The following is a 22118-nucleotide window of genomic DNA, read 5'->3' as shown; positions in this document are numbered from 1 at the left end:
GTCTTATTAAATAGCCTTATTAAATAGGCTTATTTCAGCAACTTAGACTTATTAAATAGGTTTATTCAGCAACTTAGGCTTATTAAATAGGCTTATTCAGCAACTTAGGCTTATTAAATAGGCTTATTTCAGCAACTTAGGCTTATTAAATAGGCTCATTCAGCAACTTAGGCTTATTAAATACGCTTATTTCAGCAACTTAGACTTATTAAATAGGCCTAATAAATAGGCTTATTAAATAGGCTTATTTCAGCAACTTAGGCTTATTAAATAGGCTTATTTCAGCAACGTAGACTTATTAAATAGCCTTATTTCAGCAACTTACGCTTATTAAATAGGCTTATTTCAGCAACGTAGGCTTATTAAATAGCCTAATTAAGTAGGCTTATTTCAGCAACTTGGGCTTATTAAATAGGCTTATTTCAGCAACTTACGCTGATTAAAAAGGCTTATTTCAGCAACTTAGACTTATTAAATAGGCGTATTAAATAGGCCGATTAAATAGGCTTATTTCAGCAACTTAGACTTATTAAATAGGCCTATTAAATAGGCTTATTAAATAGACTTATTAAATAGGCTCATTAAATACTTATTAAATAGGCTTATTAAATAGGCTTATTAAATAGACTTATTAAATAGGCTGAATAAATAGGCATATTAAATAGGCTTATTAAATAGGCTCAATAAATAGGCTTATTAAATAGGCTTATTAAATAGGCTTATTAAAAAGACATATTAAATAGGCTTATTAAATAGGCTCAATAAATAGGCTTATTAAATAGGCTCAATAAATAGGCTTATTAAATAGGCTCAATAAATAGGCTCATTAAATAGGCTCAATAAATAGGCTTATTAAATAGGCTCATTAAATACTTATTAAATAGGCTTATTAAATAGACTTATTAAATAGACATATTAAATAGGCTTATTAAATAGACTTATTAAATAGGCTTTTTAAAAAGGCTTATTAAATAGACGTATTAAATAGGCTCATTAAATACTTATTAAATATGTTTATTAAATAGGCGTATTAAATAGGCTTATTAAATAGGCTTATTAAATAGGCTTATTAAATAGGCTTATTAAATAGACTTATTAAATAGACTAATTAAATAGGCTTATTTTAGCAACTTAGGCTTATTAAATAGGTTTATTTCAGCAACTTAGACTTATTAAAGAGCCTTATTAAATAGGCTTATTTCAGCAACTTAGGCTTATTAAATAAGCTTATTTCAGCAACTTATGCTTATTAAATAGCCTTATTAAACAGGTTTATTTCAGCAACTTAGGCTTATTATATAGCATTTTAAAATAGGTTTATTTCAGCAACTTAGACTTATTAAATATACCTTTTTAAATAGGCTTAGTTCAGAAACTTAGGCTTATTAAATAGTCTTATTTCTGCAACTTAGGCTCATTAAATAGCCTTATTAAGTAGGCTTATTCAGCAACTTAGGCTTATTAAATAGCCTTATTAAATAGGCTTATTTCAGCAACTTAGACTTATTAAATAGGTTTATTCAGCAACTTAGGCTTATTAAATAGGCTTATTCAGCAACTTAGGCTTATTAAATAGGCTTTTTTCAGCAACTTAGGCTTATTAAGTAGGGTCATTGAGAAACTTAGGCTTATTAAATAGGCTTATTTCAGCAACTTAGACTTATTAAATAGGCCTATTAAATAGGCTTATTAAATAGGCTTATTTCAGCAACTTAGGCTTATTAAATAGCATTTTTAAATAGGTTTATTTCAGCAACTTAGACTTATTAAATATACCTTTTTAAATAGGCTTAGTTCAGAAACTTAGGCTTATTAAATAGGCTTATTTCAGCAACTTAGGCTCATTAAATAGCCTTATTAAATAGGTTTATTTCAGCAACTTAGGCTTATTAAATAGGCTTATTTCAGCAACTTAAACTTATTAAATAGCCTTATTTCAGCAACTTAGGCTCATTAAATAGCCTTATTAAATAGGCTTATTCAGCAACTTAGTCTTATTAAATAGCCTTATTAAATAGGCTTATTTCAGCAACTTAGACTTATTAAATAGGTTTATTCAGCAACTTAGGCTTATTAAATAGGCTTATTCAGCAACTTAGGCTTATTAAATAGGCTTATTTCAGCAACTTAGGCTTATTAAATAGGCTCATTCAGCAACTTAGGCTTATTAAATACGCTTATTTCAGCAACTTAGACTTATTAAATAGGCCTAATAAATAGGCTTATTAAATAGGCTTATTTCAGCAACTTAGGCTTATTAAATAGGCTTATTTCAGCAACGTAGACTTATTAAATAGCCTTATTTCAGCAACTTACGCTTATTAAATAGGCTTATTTCAGCAACTTAGGCTTATTAAATAGCCTAATTAAGTAGGCTTATTTCAGCAACTTGGGCTTATTAAATAGGCTTATTTCAGCAACTTACGCTGATTAAAAAGGCTTATTTCAGCAACTTAGACTTATTAAATAGGCGTATTAAATAGGCCGATTAAATAGGCTTATTTCAGCAACTTAGACTTATTAAATAGGCCTATTAAATAGGCTTATTAAATAGACTTATTAAATAGGCTCATTAAATACTTATTAAATAGGCTTATTAAATAGGCTTATTAAATAGACTTATTAAATAGGCTCAATAAATAGGCATATTAAATAGGCTTATTAAATAGGCTCAATAAATAGGCATATTAAATAGGCTCAATAAATAGGCTTATTAAAAAGACATATTAAATAGGCTTATTAAAAAGGCACAATAAATAGGCTTATTAAATAGGCTCAATAAATAGGCTTATTAAATAGGCTCAATAAATAGGCTTATTAAATAGGCTCAATAAATAGGCTTATTAAATAGGCTCATTAAATACTTATTAAATAGGCTTATTAAATAGACTTATTAAATAGACATATTAAATAGGCTTATTAAATAGACTTATTAAATAGGCTTTTTAAAAAGGCTTATTAAATAGACGTATTAAATAGGCTCATTAAATACTTATTAAATATGTTTATTAAATAGGCGTATTAAATAGGCTTATTAAATAGGCTTATTAAATAGGCTTATTAAATAGGCTTATTAAATAGACTTATTAAATAGACTAATTAAATAGGCTTATTTTAGCAACTTAGGCTTATTAAATAGGTTTATTTCAGCAACTTAGACTTATTAAAGAGCCTTATTAAATAGGCTTATTTCAGCAACTTAGGCTTATTAAATAAGCTTATTTCAGCAACTTACGCTTATTAAATAGCCTTATTAAACAGGTTTATTTCAGCAACTTAGGCTTATTAAATAGCATTTTTAAATAGGTTTATTTCAGCAACTTAGACTTATTAAATATACCTTTTTAAATAGGCTTAGTTCAGAAACTTAGGCTTATTAAATAGTCTTATTTCTGCAACTTAGGCTCATTAAATAGCCTTATTAAATAGGCTTATTCAGCAACTTAGGCTTATTAAATAGCCTTATTAAATAGGCTTATTTCAGCAACTTAGACTTATTAAATAGGTTTATTCAGCAACTTAAGCTTATTAAATAGGCTTATTCAGCAACTTAGGCTTATTAAATAGGCTTTTTTCAGCAACTTAGACTTATTAAATAGGCCTTTTAAATAGGCTTATTAAATAGGCTTATTTCAGCAACTTAGACTTATTAAATAGGCCTATTAAATAGGCTTATTAAATAGACTTATTAAATAGGCTCATTAAATACTTATTAAATAGGCTTATTAAATAGGCTTATTAAATAGACTTATTAAATAGGCTCAATAAATAGGCATATTAAATAGGCTTATTAAATAGGCTCAATGAATAGGCTTATTAAATAGGCTTATTAAATAGGCTTATTAAATAGACTTATTAAATAGGCTTATTAAATAGGCTCAATAAATAGGCTTATTAAATAGGCTCAATAAATAGGCTTATTAAATAGGCTCAATAAATAGGCGTATTAAATAGGCTCAAAAAATAGGCTTATTAAATAGGCTCATTAAATAGGCTTATTTTAGCAACTTAGGCTTATTAAATAGGTTTATTTCAGCAACTTAGACTTATTAAAGAGCCTTATTAAATAGGCTTATTTCAGCAACTTAGGCTTATTAAATAAGCTTATTTCAGCAACTTATGCTTATTAAATAGCCTTATTAAACAGGTTTATTTCAGCAACTTAGGCTTATTAAATAGCATTTTTAAATAGGTTTATTTCAGCAACTTAGACTTATTAAATATACCTTTTTAAATAGGCTTAGTTCAGAAACTTAGGCTTATTAAATAGTCTTATTTCTGCAACTTAGGCTCATTAAATAGCCTTATTAAATAGGCTTATTCAGCAACTTAGGCTTATTAAATAGCCTTATTAAATAGGCTTATTTCAGCAACTTAGACTTATTAAATAAGTTTATTCAGCAACTTAGGCTTATTAAATAGGCTTATTCAGCAACTTAGGCTTATTAAATAGGCTTTTTTCAGCAACTTAGGCTTATTAAGTAGGCTCATTCAGAAACTTAGGCTTATTAAATAGGCTTATTTCAGCAACTTAGACTTATTAAATAGGCCTATTAAATAGGCTTATTAAATAGGCTTATTTCAGCAACTTAGGCTTATTAAATAGCATTTTTAAATAGGTTTATTTCAGCAACTTAGACTTATTAAATATACCTTTTTAAATAGGCTTAGTACAGAAACTTAGGCTTATTAAATAGGCTTATTTCAGCAACTTAGGCTCATTAAATAGCCTTATTAAATAGGTTTATTTCAGCAACTTAGGCTTATTAAATAGGCTTATTTCAGCAACTTAAACTTATTAAATAGCCTTATTTCAGCAACTTAGGCTCATTAAATAGCCTTATTAAATAGGCTTATTCAGCAACTTAGTCTTATTAAATAGCCTTATTAAATAGGCTTATTTCAGCAACTTAGACTTATTAAATAGGCTTATTTCAGCAACTTAGGCTTATTAAATAGGCTCATTCAGCAACTTAGGCTTATTAAAAACGCTTATTTCAGCAACTTAGACTTATTAAATAGGCCTAATAAATAGGCTTATTAAATAGGCTTATTTCAGCAAATTAGACTTATTAAATAGGCCTATTAAATAGGCTTATTTCAGCAACTTAGGCTTATTAAATAGCCTTATTAAATAGGCTTATTTCAGCAACTTAGGCTTATTAAATAGGCTTATTTCAGCAACTTAGACTTATTAAATAGCCTTATTTCAGCAACTTACGCTTATTATATAGGCTTATTTCAGCAACTTAGGCTTATTAAATAGCCTAATTAAGTAGGCTTATTTCAGCAACTTGGGCTTATTAAATAGGCTTATTTCAGCAACTTACTCTGATTAAAAAGGCTTATTTCAGCAACTTAGACTTATTAAATAGGCGTATTAAATAGGCCAATTAAATAGGCTTATTTCAGCAACTTAGACTTATTAAATAGGCCTATTAAATAGGCTTATTAAATAGACTTATTAAATAGGCTCATTAAATACTTATTAAATAGGCTTATTAAATAGGCTTATTAAATAGACTTATTAAATAGGCTCAATAAATAGGCATATTAAATAGGCTTATTAAATAGGCTCAATAAATAGGCTTATTAAATAGGCTTATTAAATAGGCTTATTAAAAAGACATATTAAATAGGCTTATTAAATAGGCTCAATAAATAGGCTTACTAAATAGGCTCAATAAATAGGCTTATTAAATAGGCTCAATAAATAGGCTTATTAAATAGGCCTAATAAATAGGCTTATTAAATAGGCTTATTTCAGCAAATTAGACTTATTAAATATGCCTATTAAATAGGCTTATTTCAGCAACTTAGGCTTATTAAATAGCCTAATTAAGTAGGCTTATTTCAGCAACTTGGGCTTATTAAATAGGCTTATTTCAGCAACTTACTCTGATTAAAAAGGCTTATTTCAGCAACTTAGACTTATTAAATAGGCGTATTAAATAGGCCAATTAAATAGGCTTATTTCAGCAACTTAGACTTATTAAATAGGCCTATTAAATAGGCTTATTAAATAGACTTATTAAATAGGCTCATTAAATACTTATTAAATAGGCTTATTAAATAGGCTTATTAAATAGACTTATTAAATAGGCTCAATAAATAGGCATATTAAATAGGCTTATTAAATAGGCTCAATAAATAGGCTTATTAAATAGGCTTATTAAATAGGCTTATTAAAAAGACATATTAAATAGGCTTATTAAATAGGCTCAATAAATAGGCTTATTAAATAGGCTCAATAAATAGGCTTATTAAATAGGCTCAATAAATAGGCTTATTAAATAGGCCTAATAAATAGGCTTATTAAATAGGCTTATTTCAGCAAATTAGACTTATTAAATATGCCTATTAAATAGGCTTATTTCAGCAACTTAGGCTTATTAAATAGCCTTATTAAATAGGCTTATTTCAGCAACTTAGGCTTATTAAATAGGCTTATTTCAGCAACTTAGACTTATTAAAAAGCCTTATTTCAGCAACTTACGCTTATTAAATAGGCTTATTTCAGCAACTTAGGCTTATTAAATAGCCTAATTAAGTAGGCTTATTTCAGCAACTTGGGCTTATTAAATAGGCTTATTTCAGCAACTTATGCTGATTAAAAAGGCTTATTTCAGCAACTTAGACTTATTAAATAGGCGTATTAAATAGGCCGATTAAATAGGCTTATTTCAGCAACTTAGACTTATTAAATAGGCCTATTAAATAGGCTTATTAAATAGACTTATTAAATAGGCTCATTAAATACTTATTAAATAGGCTTATTAAATAGGCTTATTAAATAGACTTATTAAATAGGCTCAATTAATAGGCATATTAAATAGGCTTATTAAATAGGCTCAATAAATAGGCTTATTAAATAGGCTTATTAAATAGGCTTATTAAAAAGACATATTAAATAGGCTTATTAAATAGGCTCAATAAATAGGCTTATTAAATCGGCTCAATAAATAGGCTTATTAAATAGGCTCAATAAATAGGCTTATTAAATAGGCTCAATAAATAGGCTTATTAAATAGGCTCATTAAATACTTATTAAATAGGTTTATTAAATAGACTTATTAAATAGACGTATTAAATAGTCTTATTAAATAGACTTATTAAATAGGCTTTTTAAAAAGGCTTATTAAATAGACGTATTAAATAGGCTCATTAAATACTTATTAAATATGTTTATTAAATAGGCGTATTAAATAGGCTTATTAAATAGGCTTATTAAATAGGCTTATTAAATAGGCTTATTAAATAGACTTATTAAATAGACTAATTAAATAGGCTTATTTTAGCAACTTAGGCTTATTAAATAGGTTTATTTCAGCAACTTAGACTTATTAAATAGCCTTATTAAATAGGCTTATTTCAGCAACTTAGGCTTAATAAATAAGCTTATTTCAGCAACTTATGCTTATTAAATAGCCTTATTAAACAGGTTTATTTCAGAAACTTAGGCTTATTAAATAGCATTTTTAAATAGGTTTATTTCAGCAACTTAGACTTATTAAATATACCTTTTTAAATAGGCTTAGTTCAAAAACTTAGGCTTATTAAATAGGCTTATTTCTGCAACTTAGGCTCATTAAATAGCCTCATTAAATAGGCTTATTTCAGCAACTTAGGCTTTTTAAATAAGCTTATTTCAGCAACTTAAACTTATTAAATAGCCTTATTTCAGCAACGTAGGCTTATTAAATAGCCTTATTTCAGCAACTTAGACTTATTAAATAGGCTTATTCAGCAACTTAGGCATATTAAATAGCCTTATTAAATAGGCTTATTTCAGCAACTTAGACTTATTAAATAGGTTTATTCAGCAACATAAGCTTATTAATTAGGCTTATTCAGCAACTTAGGCTTATTAAATAGGCTTATTTCAGCAACTTAGGCTTATTAAATAGGCTCATTCAGCAACTTAGGCTTATTAAATAGGCTTATTTCAGCAACTTAGACTTATTAAATAGGCCTATTAAATAGGCTTATTAAATAGGCTTATTTCAGCAACTTAGACTTATTAAATAGGCCTATTAAATCGGCTTATTAAATAGGCTTATTAAATAGGCTTATTTCAGCAACTTAGGCTTAGTAAATAGGCTTATTAAATAGGCTTATTTCAGCAACTTAGGCTTATTAAATAGGCTTATTTCAGCAACTTAGACTTATTAAATAGACTTATTTCAGCAACTTACGCTTATTAAATAGGCTTATTTCAGCAACTTAGGCTTATTAAATAGCCAAATTAAGTAGGCTTATTTCAGCAACTTGGGCTTATTAAGTAGGCTTATTTCAGCAACTTAGACTTATTAAATAGCCTTATTTCAGCAACTTAGGCTTATTAAATAGCCTTATTAAATAGGCTTATTTCAGCAACTTAGACTTATTAAATAGGTTTATTCAGCAACATAAGCTTATTAAATAGGCTTATTCAGCAACTTAGGCTTATTAAATAGGCTTATTTCAGCAACTTAGGCTTATTAAATAGGCTCATTCAGCAACTTAGGCTTATTAAATAGGCTTATTTCAGCAACTTAGACTTATTAAATAGGCCTATTAAATAGGCTTATTAAATAGGCTTATTTCAGCAACTTAGACTTATTAAATAGGCCTATTAAATAGGCTTATTAAATAGGCTTATTAAATAGGCTTATTTCAGCAACTTAGGCTTAGTAAATAGGCTTATTAAATAGGCTTATTTCAGCAACTTAGGCTTATTAAATAGGCTTATTTCAGCAACTTAGACTTATTAAATAGCCTTATTTCAGCAACTTACGCTTATTAAATAGGCTTATTTCAGCAACTTAGGCTTATTAAATAGCCTAATTAAGTAGGCTTATTTCAGCAACTTGGGCTTATTAAATAGGCTTATTTCAGCAACTTACGCTGATTAAAAAGGCTTATTTCAGCAACTTAGACTTATTAAATAGCCTTATTTCAGCAACTTAGACTCATTAAATAGGCTTATTTCAGCAACTTATGCTTATTAAATATACTTATTTCAGCAACTTAGGCTTATTAAATAGGCTTATTTCAGGAACTTAGACTTATTAAATAGCCTTATTTTTCACAACTTAGGCTTATTAAATAGGCTTATTCAGCAACTTAGGCTTATTAAATAGGCTTTTTTCAGCAACTTAGGCTTATTAAGTAGGCTCATTCAAAAACTTAGGCTTATTAAATAGGCTTATTTCAGCAACTTAGACTTATTAAATAGGCCTATTAAATAGGCTTATTAAATAGGCTTATTTCAGCAACTTAGGCTTATTAAATAGCATTTTTAAATAGGTTTATTTCAGCAACTTAGACTTATTAAATATACCTTTTTAAATAGGCTTAGTTCAGAAACTTAGGCTTATTAAATAGGCTTATTTCAGCAACTTAGGCTCATTAAATAGCCTTATTAAATAGGCTTATTTCAGCAACTTAGGCTTATTAAATAGGCTTATTTCAGCAACTTAAACTTATTAAATAGCCTTATTTCAGCAACTCAGGCTTATTAAATAGCCTTATTTCAGCAACTTAGACTTATTAAATAGGCTTATTCAGCAACTTAGGCTTATTAAATAGCCTTATTAAATAGGCTTATTTCGGCAACTTAGACTTATTAAATAGGTTTATTCAGCAACTTAGGCTTATTAAATAGGCTTATTCAGCAACTTAGGCTTATTAAATAGGCTTATTGCAGCAACTTAGGCTTATTAAATAGGCTCATTCAGCAACTTAGGCTTATTAAATACGCTTATTTCAGCAACTTAGACTTATTAAATAGGCCTAATAAATAGGCTTATTAAATAGGCTTATTTCAGCAACTTAGGCTTATTAAATAGCCTTATTAAATAGGCTTATTTCAGCAACTTAGGCTTATTAAATAGGCTTATTTCAGCAACTTAGACTTATTAAATAGCCTTATTTCAGCAACTTACGCTTATTAAATAGGCTTATTTCAGCAACTTAGGCTTATTAAATAGCCTAATTAAGTAGGCTTATTCCAGCAACTTGGGCTTATTAAATAGGCTTATTTCAGCAACTTACGCTGATTAAAAAGGCTTATTTCAGCAACTTAGACTTATTAAATAGGCGTATTAAATAGGCCGATTAAATAGGCTTATTTCAGCAACTTAGACTTATTAAATAGGCCTATTAAATAGGCTTATTAAATAGACTTATTAAATAGGCTCATTAAATACTTATTAAATAGGCTTATTAAATAGGCTTAATAAATAGACTTATTAAATAGGCTCAATAAATAGGCATATTAAATAGGCTTATTAAATAGGCTCAATAAATAGGCTTATTAAATAGGCTTATTAAATAGGCTTATTAAAAAGACATATTAAATAGGCTTATTAAATAGGCTCAATAAATAGGCTTATTAAATAGGCTCAATAAATAGGCTTATTAAATAGGCTCAATAAATAGGCTTATTAAATAGGCTCAATAAATAGGCTTATTAAATAGGCTCATTAAATACTTATTAAATAGGCTTATTAAATAGACTTATTAAATAGACGTATTAAATAGGCTTATTAAATAGACTTATTAAATAGGCTTTTAAAAAAGGCTTATTAAATAGACGTATTAAATAGGCTCATTAAATACTTATTAAATATGTTTATTAAATAGGCGTATTAAATAGGCTTATTAAATAGGCTTATTAAATAGGCTTATTAAATAGGCTTATTAAATAGACTTATTAAATAGACTAATTAAATAGGCTTATTTTAGCAACTTAGGCTTATTAAATAGGTTTATTTCAGCAACTTAGACTTATTAAAGAGCCTTATTAAATAGGCTTATTTCAGCAACTTAGGCTTATTAAATAAGCTTATTTCAGCAACTTATGCTTATTAAATAACCTTATTAAACAGGTTTATTTCAGCAACTTAGGCTTATTAAATAGCATTTTTAAATAGGTTTATTTCAGCAACTTAGACTTATTAAATATACCTTTTTAAATAGGCTTAGTTCAGAAACTTAGGCTTATTAAATAGTCTTATTTCTGCAACTTAGGCTCATTAAATAGCCTTATTAAATAGGCTTATTCAGCAACTTAGGCTTATTAAATAGCCTTATTAAATAGGCTTATTTCAGCAACTTAGACTTATTAAATAGGTATATTCAGCAACTTAGGCTTATTAAATAGGCTTATTCAGCAACTTAGGCTTATTAAATAGGCTTTTTTCAGCAACTTAGGCTTATTAAGTAGGCTCATTCAGAAACTTAGGCTTATTAAATAGGCTTATTTCAGCAACTTAGACTTATTAAATAGGCCTATTAAATAGGCTTATTAAATAGGTTCATTTCAGCAACTTAGGCTTATTAAATAGCATTTTTAAATAGGTTTATTTCAGCTACTTAGACTTATTAAATATACCTTTTTAAATAGGCTTAGTTCAGAAACTTAGGCTTATTAAATATGCTTATTTCAGCAACTTATGCTCATTAAATAGCCTTATTAAATAGGCTTATTTCAGCAACTTAGGCTTATTAAATAGGCTTATTTCAGCAACTTAAACTTATTAAATAGCCTTATTTCAGCAACTCAGGCTTATTAAATAGCCTTATTTCAGCAACTTAGACTTATTAAATAGGCTTATTCAGCAACTTAGGCATATTAAATAGCCTTATTAAATAGGCTTATTTCAGCAACTTAGACTTATTAAATAGGTTTATTCAGCAACTTAGGCTTATTAAATAGGCTTTTTCAGCAACTTAGGCTTATTAAATAGGCTTATTTCAGCAACTTAGGCTTATTAAATAGGCTCATTCAGCAACTTAGGCTTATTAAATACGCTTATTTCAGCAACTTAAACTTATTAAATAGGCCAAATAAATAGGCTTATTAAATAGGCTTATTTCAGCAAATTAGACTTATTAAATAGGCCTATTAAATAGGCTTATTTCAGCAACTTAGGCTTATTAAATAGCCTTATTAAATAGGCTTATTTCAGCAACTTAGGCTTATTAAATAGGCTTATTTCAGCAACTTAGACTTATTAAATAGCCTTATTTCAGCAACTTATGCTGATTAAAAAGGCTTATTTCAGCAACTTAGACTTATTAAATAGGCGTATTAAATAGGCTTAATAAATAGACTTATTAAATAGGCTCATTAAATACTTATTAAATAGGCTTATTAAATAGGCTTATTAAATAGACTTATTAAATAGGCTCAATAAATAGGCATATTAAATAGGCTTATTAAATAGGTTCAATAAATAGGCTTATTAAATAGGCTTATTAAATAGGCTTATTAAAAAGACATATTAAATAGGTTTATTAAATAGGCTCAATAAATAGGCTTATTAAATAGGCTCAATAAATAGGCTTATTAAATAGGCTCAATAAATAGGCTTATTAAATAGGCTCAATAAATAGGCTTATTAAATAGGCTCATTAAATACTTATTAAATAGGCTTATTAAATAGACTTATTAAATAGACGTATTAAATAGGCTTATTAAATAGACTTATTAAATAGGCTTTTTAAAAAGGCTTATTAAATAGACGTATTAAATAGGCTCATTAAATACTTATTAAATATGTTTATTAAATAGGCGTATTAAATAGGCTTATTAAATAGGCTTATTAAATAGGCTTATTAAATAGGCTTATTTCAGCAACTTAGACTTATTAAATAGGCCTATTAAATAGGCTTATTAAATAGGTTTATTTCAGCAACTTAGGCTTATTAAATAGCATTTTTAAATAGGTTTATTTCAGCAACTTAGACTTATTAAATATACCTTTTTAAATAGGCTTAGTTCAGAAACTTAGGCTTATTAAATATGCTTATTTCAGCAACTTAGGCTCATTAAATAGCCTTATTAAATAGGCTTATTTCAGCAACTTAGGCTTATTAAATAGGCTTATTTCAGCAACTTAAACTTATTAAATAGCCTTATTTCAGCAACTCAGGCTTATTAAATAGCCTTATTTCAGCAACTTAGACTTATTAAATAGGCTTATTCAGCAACTTAGGCTTATTAAATAGCCTTATTAAATAGGCTTATTTCAGCAACTTAGACTTATTAAATAGGTTTATTCAGCAACTTAGGCTTATTAAATAGGCTTTTTCAGCAACTTAGGCTTATTAAATAGGCTTATTTCAGCAACTTAGGCTTATTAAATAGGCTCATTCAGCAACTTAGGCTTATTAAATACGCTTATTTCAGCAACTTAGACTTATTAAATAGGCCTAATAAATAGGCTTATTAAATAGGCTTATTTCAGCAAATTAGACTTATTAAATAGGCCTATTAAATAGGCTTATTTCAGCATATTAGGCTTATTAAATAGCCTTATTAAATAGGCTTATTTCAGCAACTTAGGCTTATTAAATAGGCTTATTTCAGCAACTTAGACTTATTAAATAGCCTTATTTCAGCAACTTACGCTTATTAAATAGGCTTATTTCAGCAACTTAGGCTTATTAAATGGCCTAATTAAGTAGGCTTATTTCAGCAACTTGGGCTTATTAAATAGGCTTATTTCAGCAACTTATGCTGATTAAAAAGGCTTATTTCAGCAACTTAGACTTATTAAATAGGCCTATTAAATAGGCTTAATAAATAGACTTATTAAATAGGCTCATTAAATACTTATTAAATAGGCTTATTAAATAGGCTTATTAAATAGACTTATTAAATAGGCTCAATAAATAGGCATATTAAATAGGCTTATTAAATAGGTTCAATAAATAGGCTTATTAAATAGGCTTATTAAATAGGCTTATTAAAAAGACATATTAAATAGGTTTATTAAATAGGCTCAATAAATAGGCTTATTAAATAGGCTCAATAAATAGGCTTATTAAATAGGCTCAATAAATAGGCTTATTAAATAGGCTCAATAAATAGGCTTATTAAATAGGCTCATTAAATACTTATTAAATAGGCTTATTAAATAGACTTATTAAATAGACGTATTAAATAGGCTTATTAAATAGACTTATTAAATAGGCTTTTTAAAAAGGCTTATTAAATAGACGTATTAAATAGGCTCATTAAATACTTATTAAATATGTTTATTAAATAGGCGTATTAAATAGGCTTATTAAATAGGCTTATTAAATAGGCTTATTAAATAGGCTTATTAAATAGACTTATTAAATAGACTAATTAAATAGGCTTATTTTAGCAACTTAGGCTCATTAAATAGCCTTATTAAATAGGCTTATTTCAGCAACATAGGCTTATTAAATAGGCTTATTTCAGCAACTTAAACTTTTAAATAGCCTTATTTCAGCAACTCAGGCTTATTAAATAGCCTTATTTCAGCAACTTAGACTTATTAAATATACCTTTTTAAATAGGCTTAGTTCAGAAACTTAGGCTTATTAAATAGGCTTATTTCAGCAACTTAGGCTCATTAAATTGCCTTATTAAATAGGCGTATTTCAGCAACTTAGGCTTATTAAATAGGCTTATTTCAGCAACTTAAACTTATTAAATAGCCTTATTTCAGCAACTCAGGCTTATTAAATAGCCTTATTTCAGCAACTTAGACTTATTAAATAGGCTTATTCAGCAACTTAGGCTTATTAAATAGCCTTATTAAATCGTCTTATTTCAGCAACTTAGACTTATTAAATAGGTTTATTCAGCAACTTAGGCTTATTAAATAGGCTTATTTCAGCAACTTAGGCTTATTAAATAGGCTCATTCAGCAACTTAGGCTTATTAAATACGCTTATTTCAGCAACTTAGACTTATTAAATAGGCCTAATAAATAGGCTTATTAAATAGGCTTATTTCAGCAAATTAGACTTATTAAATAGGCCTATTAAATAGGCTTATTTCAGCAACTTAGGCTTATTAAATAGCCTTATTAAATAGGCTTATTTCAGCAACTTAGGCTTATTAAATAGGCTTATTTCAGCAACTTAGACTTATTAAATAGCCTTATTTCAGCAACTTACGCTTATTAAATAGGCTTATTTCAGCAACTTAGGCTTATTAAATAGCCTAATTAAGTAGGCTTATTTCAGCAACTTGGGCTTATTAAATAGGCTTATTTCAGCAACTTACGCTGATTAAAAAGGCTTATTTCAGCAACTTAGACTTATTAAATAGGCCTATTAAATAGGCTTATTAAATAGACTTATTAAATAGGCTCATTAAATACTTATTAAATAGGCTTATTAAATAGGCTTATTAAATAGACTTATTAAATAGGCTCAATAAATAGGCATATTAAATAGGCTTATTAAATAGGCTCAATAAATAGGCTTATTAAATAGGCTTATTAAATAGGCTTATTAAAAAGACATATTAAATAGGCTTATTAAATAGGCTCAATAAATAGGCTTATTAAATAGGCTCAATAAATAGGCTTATTAAATAGGCTCAATAAATAGGCTTATTAAATAGGTTCAATAAATAGGCTTATTAAATAGGCTCATTAAATACTTATTAAATAGGCTTATTAAATAGACTTATTAAATAGACGTATTAAATAGGCTTATTAAATAGACTTATTAAATAGGCTTTTTTAAAAAGGCTTATTAAATAGGCTCATTAAATGCTTATTAAATATGTTTATTAAATAGGCGTATTAAATAGGCTTATTTCAGCAACTTAGACTTATTAAATAGCCTTATTTCAGCAACTTACGCTTATTAAATAGGCTTATTTCAGCAACTTAGGCTTATTAAATAGCCTAATTAAGTAGGCTTATTCCAGCAACTTGGGCTTATTAAATAGGCTTATTTCAGCAACTTACGCTGATTAAAAAGGCTTATTTCAGCAACTTAGACTTATTAAATAGGCGTATTAAATAGGCCGATTAAATAGGCTTATTTCAGCAACTTAGACTTATTAAATAGGCCTATTAAATAGGCTTATTAAATAGACTTATTAAATAGGCTCATTAAATACTTATTAAATAGGCTTATTAAATAGGCTTAATAAATAGACTTATTAAATAGGCTCAATAAATAGGCATATTAAATAGGCTTATTAAATAGGCTCAATAAATAGGCTTATTAAATAGGCTTATTAAATAGGCTTATTAAAAAGACATATTAAATAGGCTTATTAAATAGGCTCAATAAATAGGCTTATTAAATAGGCTCAATAAATAGGCTTATTAAATAGGCTCAATAAATAGGCTTATTAAATAGGCTCAATAAATAGGCTTATTAAATAGGCTCATTAAATACTTATTAAATAGGCTTATTAAATAGACTTATTATATAGACGTATTAAATAGGCTTATTAAATAGACTTATTAAATAGGCTTTTAAAAAAGGCTTATTAAATAGACGTATTAAATAGGCTCATTAAATACTTATTAAATATGTTTATTAAATAGGCGTATTAAATAGGCTTATTAAATAGGCTTATTAAATAGGCTTATTAAATAGGCTTATTAAATAGACTTATTAAATAGACTAATTAAATAGGCTTATTTTAGCAACTTAGGCTTATTAAATAGGTTTATTTCAGCAACTTAGACTTATTAAAGAGCCTTATTAAATAGGCTTATTTCAGCAACTTAGGCTTATTAAATAAGCTTATTTCAGCAACTTATGCTTATTAAATAACCTTATTAAACAGGTTTATTTCAGCAACTTAGGCTTATTAAATAGCATTTTTAAATAGGTTTATTTCAGCAACTTAGACTTATTAAATATACCTTTTTAAATAGGCTTAGTTCAGAAACTTAGGCTTATTAAATAGTCTTATTTCTGCAACTTAGGCTCATTAAATAGCCTTATTAAATAGGCTTATTCAGCAACTTAGGCTTATTAAATAGCCTTATTAAATAGGCTTATTTCAGCAACTTAGACTTATTAAATAGGTATATTCAGCAACTTAGGCTTATTAAATAGGCTTATTCAGCAACTTAGGCTTATTAAATAGGCTTTTTTCAGCAACTTAGGCTTATTAAGTAGGCTCATTCAGAAACTTAGGCTTATTAAATAGGCTTATTTCAGCAACTTAGACTTATTAAATAGGCCTATTAAATAGGCTTATTAAATAGGTTCATTTCAGCAACTTAGGCTTATTAAATAGCATTTTTAAATAGGTTTATTTCAGCTACTTAGACTTATTAAATATACCTTTTTAAATAGGCTTAGTTCAGAAACTTAGGCTTATTAAATATGCTTATTTCAGCAACTTATGCTCATTAAATAGCCTTATTAAATAGGCTTATTTCAGCAACTTAGGCTTATTAAATAGGCTTATTTCAGCAACTTAAACTTATTAAATAGCCTTATTTCAGCAACTCAGGCTTATTAAATAGCCTTATTTCAGCAACTTAGACTTATTAAATAGGCTTATTCAGCAACTTAGGCATATTAAATAGCCTTATTAAATAGGCTTATTTCAGCAACTTAGACTTATTAAATAGGTTTATTCAGCAACTTAGGCTTATTAAATAGGCTTTTTCAGCAACTTAGGCTTATTAAATAGGCTTATTTCAGCAACTTAGGCTTATTAAATAGGCTCATTCAGCAACTTAGGCTTATTAAATACGCTTATTTCAGCAACTTAAACTTATTAAATAGGCCAAATAAATAGGCTTATTAAATAGGCTTATTTCAGCAAATTAGACTTATTAAATAGGCCTATTAAATAGGCTTATTTCAGCAACTTAGGCTTATTAAATAGCCTTATTAAATAGGCTTATTTCAGCAACTTAGGCTTATTAAATAGGCTTATATCAGCAACTTAGACTTATTAAATAGCCTTATTTCAGCAACTTACGCTTATTAAATAGGCTTATTTCAGCAACTTAGGCTTATTAAATGGCCTAATTAAGTTGGCTTATTTCAGCAACTTGGGCTTATTAAATAGGCTTATTTCAGCAACTTATGCTCATTAAAAAGGCTTATTTCAGCAACTTAGACTTATTAAATAGGCGTATTAAATAGGCTTAATAAATAGACTTATTAAATAGGCTCATTAAATACTTATTAAATAGGCTTATTAAATAGGCTTATTAAATAGACTTATTAAATAGGCTCAATAAATAGGCATATTAAATAGGCTTATTAAATAGGTTCAATAAATAGGCTTATTAAATAGGCTTATTAAATAGGCTTATTAAAAAGACATATTAAATAGGTTTATTAAATAGGCTCAATAAATAGGCTTATTAAATAGGCTCAATAAATAGGCTTATTAAATAGGCTCAATAAATAGGCTTATTAAATAGGCTCAATAAATAGGCTTATTAAATAGGCTCATTAAATACTTATTAAATAGGCTTATTAAATAGACTTATTAAATAGACGTATTAAATAGGCTTATTAAATAGACTTATTAAATAGGCTTTTTAAAAAGGCTTATTAAATAGACGTATTAAATAGGCTCATTAAATACTTATTAAATATGTTTATTAAATAGGCGTATTAAATAGGCTTATTAAATAGGCTTATTAAATAGGCTTATTAAATAGGCTTATTTCAGCAACTTAGACTTATTAAATAGGCCTATTAAATAGGCTTATTAAATAGGTTTATTTCAGCAACTTAGGCTTATTAAATAGCATTTTTAAATAGGTTTATTTCAGCAACTTAGACTTATTAAATATACCTTTTTAAATAGGCTTAGTTCAGAAACTTAGGCTTATTAAATATGCTTATTTCAGCAACTTAGGCTCATTAAATAGCCTTATTAAATAGGCTTATTTCAGCAACTTAGGCTTATTAAATAGGCTTATTTCAGCAACTTAAACTTATTAAATAGCCTTATTTCAGCAACTCAGGCTTATTAAATAGCCTTATTTCAGCAACTTAGACTTATTAAATAGGCTTATTCAGCAACTTAGGCTTATTAAATAGCCTTATTAAATAGGCTTATTTCAGCAACTTAGACTTATTAAATAGGTTTATTCAGCAACTTAGGCTTATTAAATAGGCTTTTTCAGCAACTTAGGCTTATTAAATAGGCTTATTTCAGCAACTTAGGCTTATTAAATAGGCTCATTCAGCAACTTAGGCTTATTAAATACGCTTATTTCAGCAACTTAGACTTATTAAATAGGCCTAATAAATAGGCTTATTAAATAGGCTTATTTCAGCAAATTAGACTTATTAAATAGGCCTATTAAATAGGCTTATTTCAGCATATTAGGCTTATTAAATAGCCTTATTAAATAGGCTTATTTCAGCAACTTAGGCTTATTAAATAGGCTTATTTCAGCAACTTAGACTTATTAAATAGCCTTATTTCAGCAACTTACGCTTATTAAATAGGCTTATTTCAGCAACTTAGGCTTATTAAATGGCCTAATTAAGTAGGCTTATTTCAGCAACTTGGGCTTATTAAATAGGCTTATTTCAGCAACTTATGCTGATTAAAAAGGCTTATTTCAGCAACTTAGACTTATTAAATAGGCCTATTAAATAGGCTTAATAAATAGACTTATTAAATAGGCTCATTAAATACTTATTAAATAGGCTTATTAAATAGGCTTATTAAATAGACTTATTAAATAGGCTCAATAAATAGGCATATTAAATAGGCTTATTAAATAGGTTCAATAAATAGGCTTATTAAATAGGCTTATTAAATAGGCTTATTAAAAAGACATATTAAATCGGTTTATTAAATAGGCTCAATAAATAGGCTTATTAAATAGGCTCAATAAATAGGCTTATTAAATAGGCTCAATAAATAGGCTTATTAAATAGGCTCAATAAATAGGCTTATTAAATAGGCTCATTAAATACTTATTAAATAGGCTTATTAAATAGACTTATTAAATAGACGTATTAAATAGGCTTATTAAATAGACTTATTAAATAGGCTTTTTAAAAAGGCTTATTAAATAGACGTATTAAATAGGCTCATTAAATACTTATTAAATATGTTTATTAAATAGGCGTATTAAATAGGCTTATTAAATAGGCTTATTAAATAGGCTTATTAAATAGGCTTATTAAATAGACTTATTAAATAGACTAATTAAATAGGCTTATTTTAGCAACTTATGCTCATTAAATAGCCTTATTAAATAGGCTTATTTCAGCAACATAGGCTTATTAAATAGGCTTATTTCAGCAACTTAAACTTTTAAATAGCCTTATTTCAGCAACTCAGGCTTATTAAATAGCCTTATTTCAGCAACTTAGACTTATTAAATATACCTTTTTAAATAGGCTTAGTTCAGAAACTTAGGCTTATTAAATAGGCTTATTTCAGCAACTTAGGCTCATTAAATTGCCTTATTAAATAGGCGTATTTCAGCAACTTAGGCTTATTAAATAGGCTTATTTCAGCAACTTAAACTTATTAAATAGCCTTATTTCAGCAACTCAGGCTTATTAAATAGCCTTATTTCAGCAACTTAGACTTATTAAATAGGCTTATTCAGCAACTTAGGCTTATTAAATAGCCTTATTAAATAGTCTTATTTCAGCAACTTAGACTTATTAAATAGGTTTATTCAGCAACTTAGGCTTATTAAATAGGCTTATTTCAGCAACTTAGGCTTATTAAATAGGCTCATTCAGCAACTTAGGCTTATTAAATACGCTTATTTCAGCAACTTAGACTTATTAAATAGGCCTAATAAATAGGCTTATTAAATAGGCTTATTTCAGCAAATTAGACTTATTAAATAGGCCTATTAAATAGGCTTATTTCAGCAACTTAGGCTTATTAAATAGCCTTATTAAATAGGCTTATTTCAGCAACTTAGGCTTATTAAATAGGCTTATTTCAGCAACTTAGACTTATTAAATAGCCTTATTTCAGCAACTTACGCTTATTAAATAGGCTTATTTCAGCAACTTAGGCTTATTAAATAGCCTAATTAAGTAGGCTTATTTCAGCAACTTGGGCTTATTAAATAGGCTTATTTCAGCAACTTACGCTGATTAAAAAGGCTTATTTCAGCAACTTAGACTTATTAAATAGGCCTATTAAATAGGCTTATTAAATAGACTTATTAAATAGGCTCATTAAATACTTATTAAATAGGCTTATTAAATAGGCTTATTAAATAGACTTATTAAATAGGCTCAATAAATAGGCATATTAAATAGGCTTATTAAATAGGCTCAATAAATAGGCTTATTAAATAGGCTTATTAAATAGGCTTATTAAAAAGACATATTAAATAGGCTTATTAAATAGGCTCAATAAATAGGCTTATTAAATAGGCTCAATAAATAGGCTTATTAAATAGGCTCAATAAATAGGCTTATTAAATAGGTTCAATAAATAGGCTTATTAAATAGGCTCATTAAATACTTATTAAATAGGCTTATTAAATAGACTTATTAAATAGACGTATTAAATAGGCTTATTAAATAGACTTATTAAATAGGCTTTTTTAAAAAGGCTTATTAAATAGACGTATTAAATAGGCTCATTAAATGCTTATTAAATATGTTTATTAAATAGGCGTATTAAATAGGCTTATTTCAGCAACTTAGACTTATTAAATATCCTTATTTCAGCAACTTACGCTTATTAAATAGGCTTATTTCAGCAACTTAGGCTTATTAAATAGCCTAATTAAGTAGGCTTATTCCAGCAACTTGGGCTTATTAAATAGGCTTATTTCAGCAACTTACGCTGATTAAAAAGGCTTATTTCAGCAACTTAGACTTATTAAATAGGCGTATTAAATAGGCCGATTAAATAGGCTTATTTCAGCAACTTAGACTTATTAAATAGGCCTATTAAATAGGCTTATTAAATAGACTTATTAAATAGGCTCATTAAATACTTATTAAATAGGCTTATTAAATAGGCTTAATAAATAGACTTATTAAATAGGCTCAATAAATAGGCATATTAAATAGGCTTATTAAATAGGCTCAATAAATAGGCTTATTAAATAGGCTTATTAAATAGGCTTATTTCAGCAACTTAGGCTTATTAAATAGGCTTATTTCAGCAACTTAGACTTATTAAATAGCCTTATTTCAGCAACTTACGCTTATTAAATAGGCTTATTTCAGCAACTTAGGCTTATTAAATGGCCTAATTAAGTAGGCTTATTTCAGCAACTTGGGCTTATTAAATAGGCTTATTTCAGCAACTTATGCTGATTAAAAAGGCTTATTTCAGCAACTTAGACTTATTAAATAGGCCTATTAAATAGGCTTAATAAATAGACTTATTAAATAGGCTCATTAAATACTTATTAAAT

This window comes from Petromyzon marinus, unplaced genomic scaffold (genome assembly GCF_048934315.1).
Source record: "Petromyzon marinus isolate PM22_M1 ecotype Great Lakes invasive population unplaced genomic scaffold, UKy_Petmar_22M1.pri1.0 PM_G_Scaffold_8, whole genome shotgun sequence".
Taxonomy (NCBI): Eukaryota; Metazoa; Chordata; class Hyperoartia; order Petromyzontiformes; family Petromyzontidae; genus Petromyzon; species Petromyzon marinus.
The sequence above is the reverse complement of the archived record's forward strand: the minus strand, read 5'-3'. Positions refer to the sequence as shown.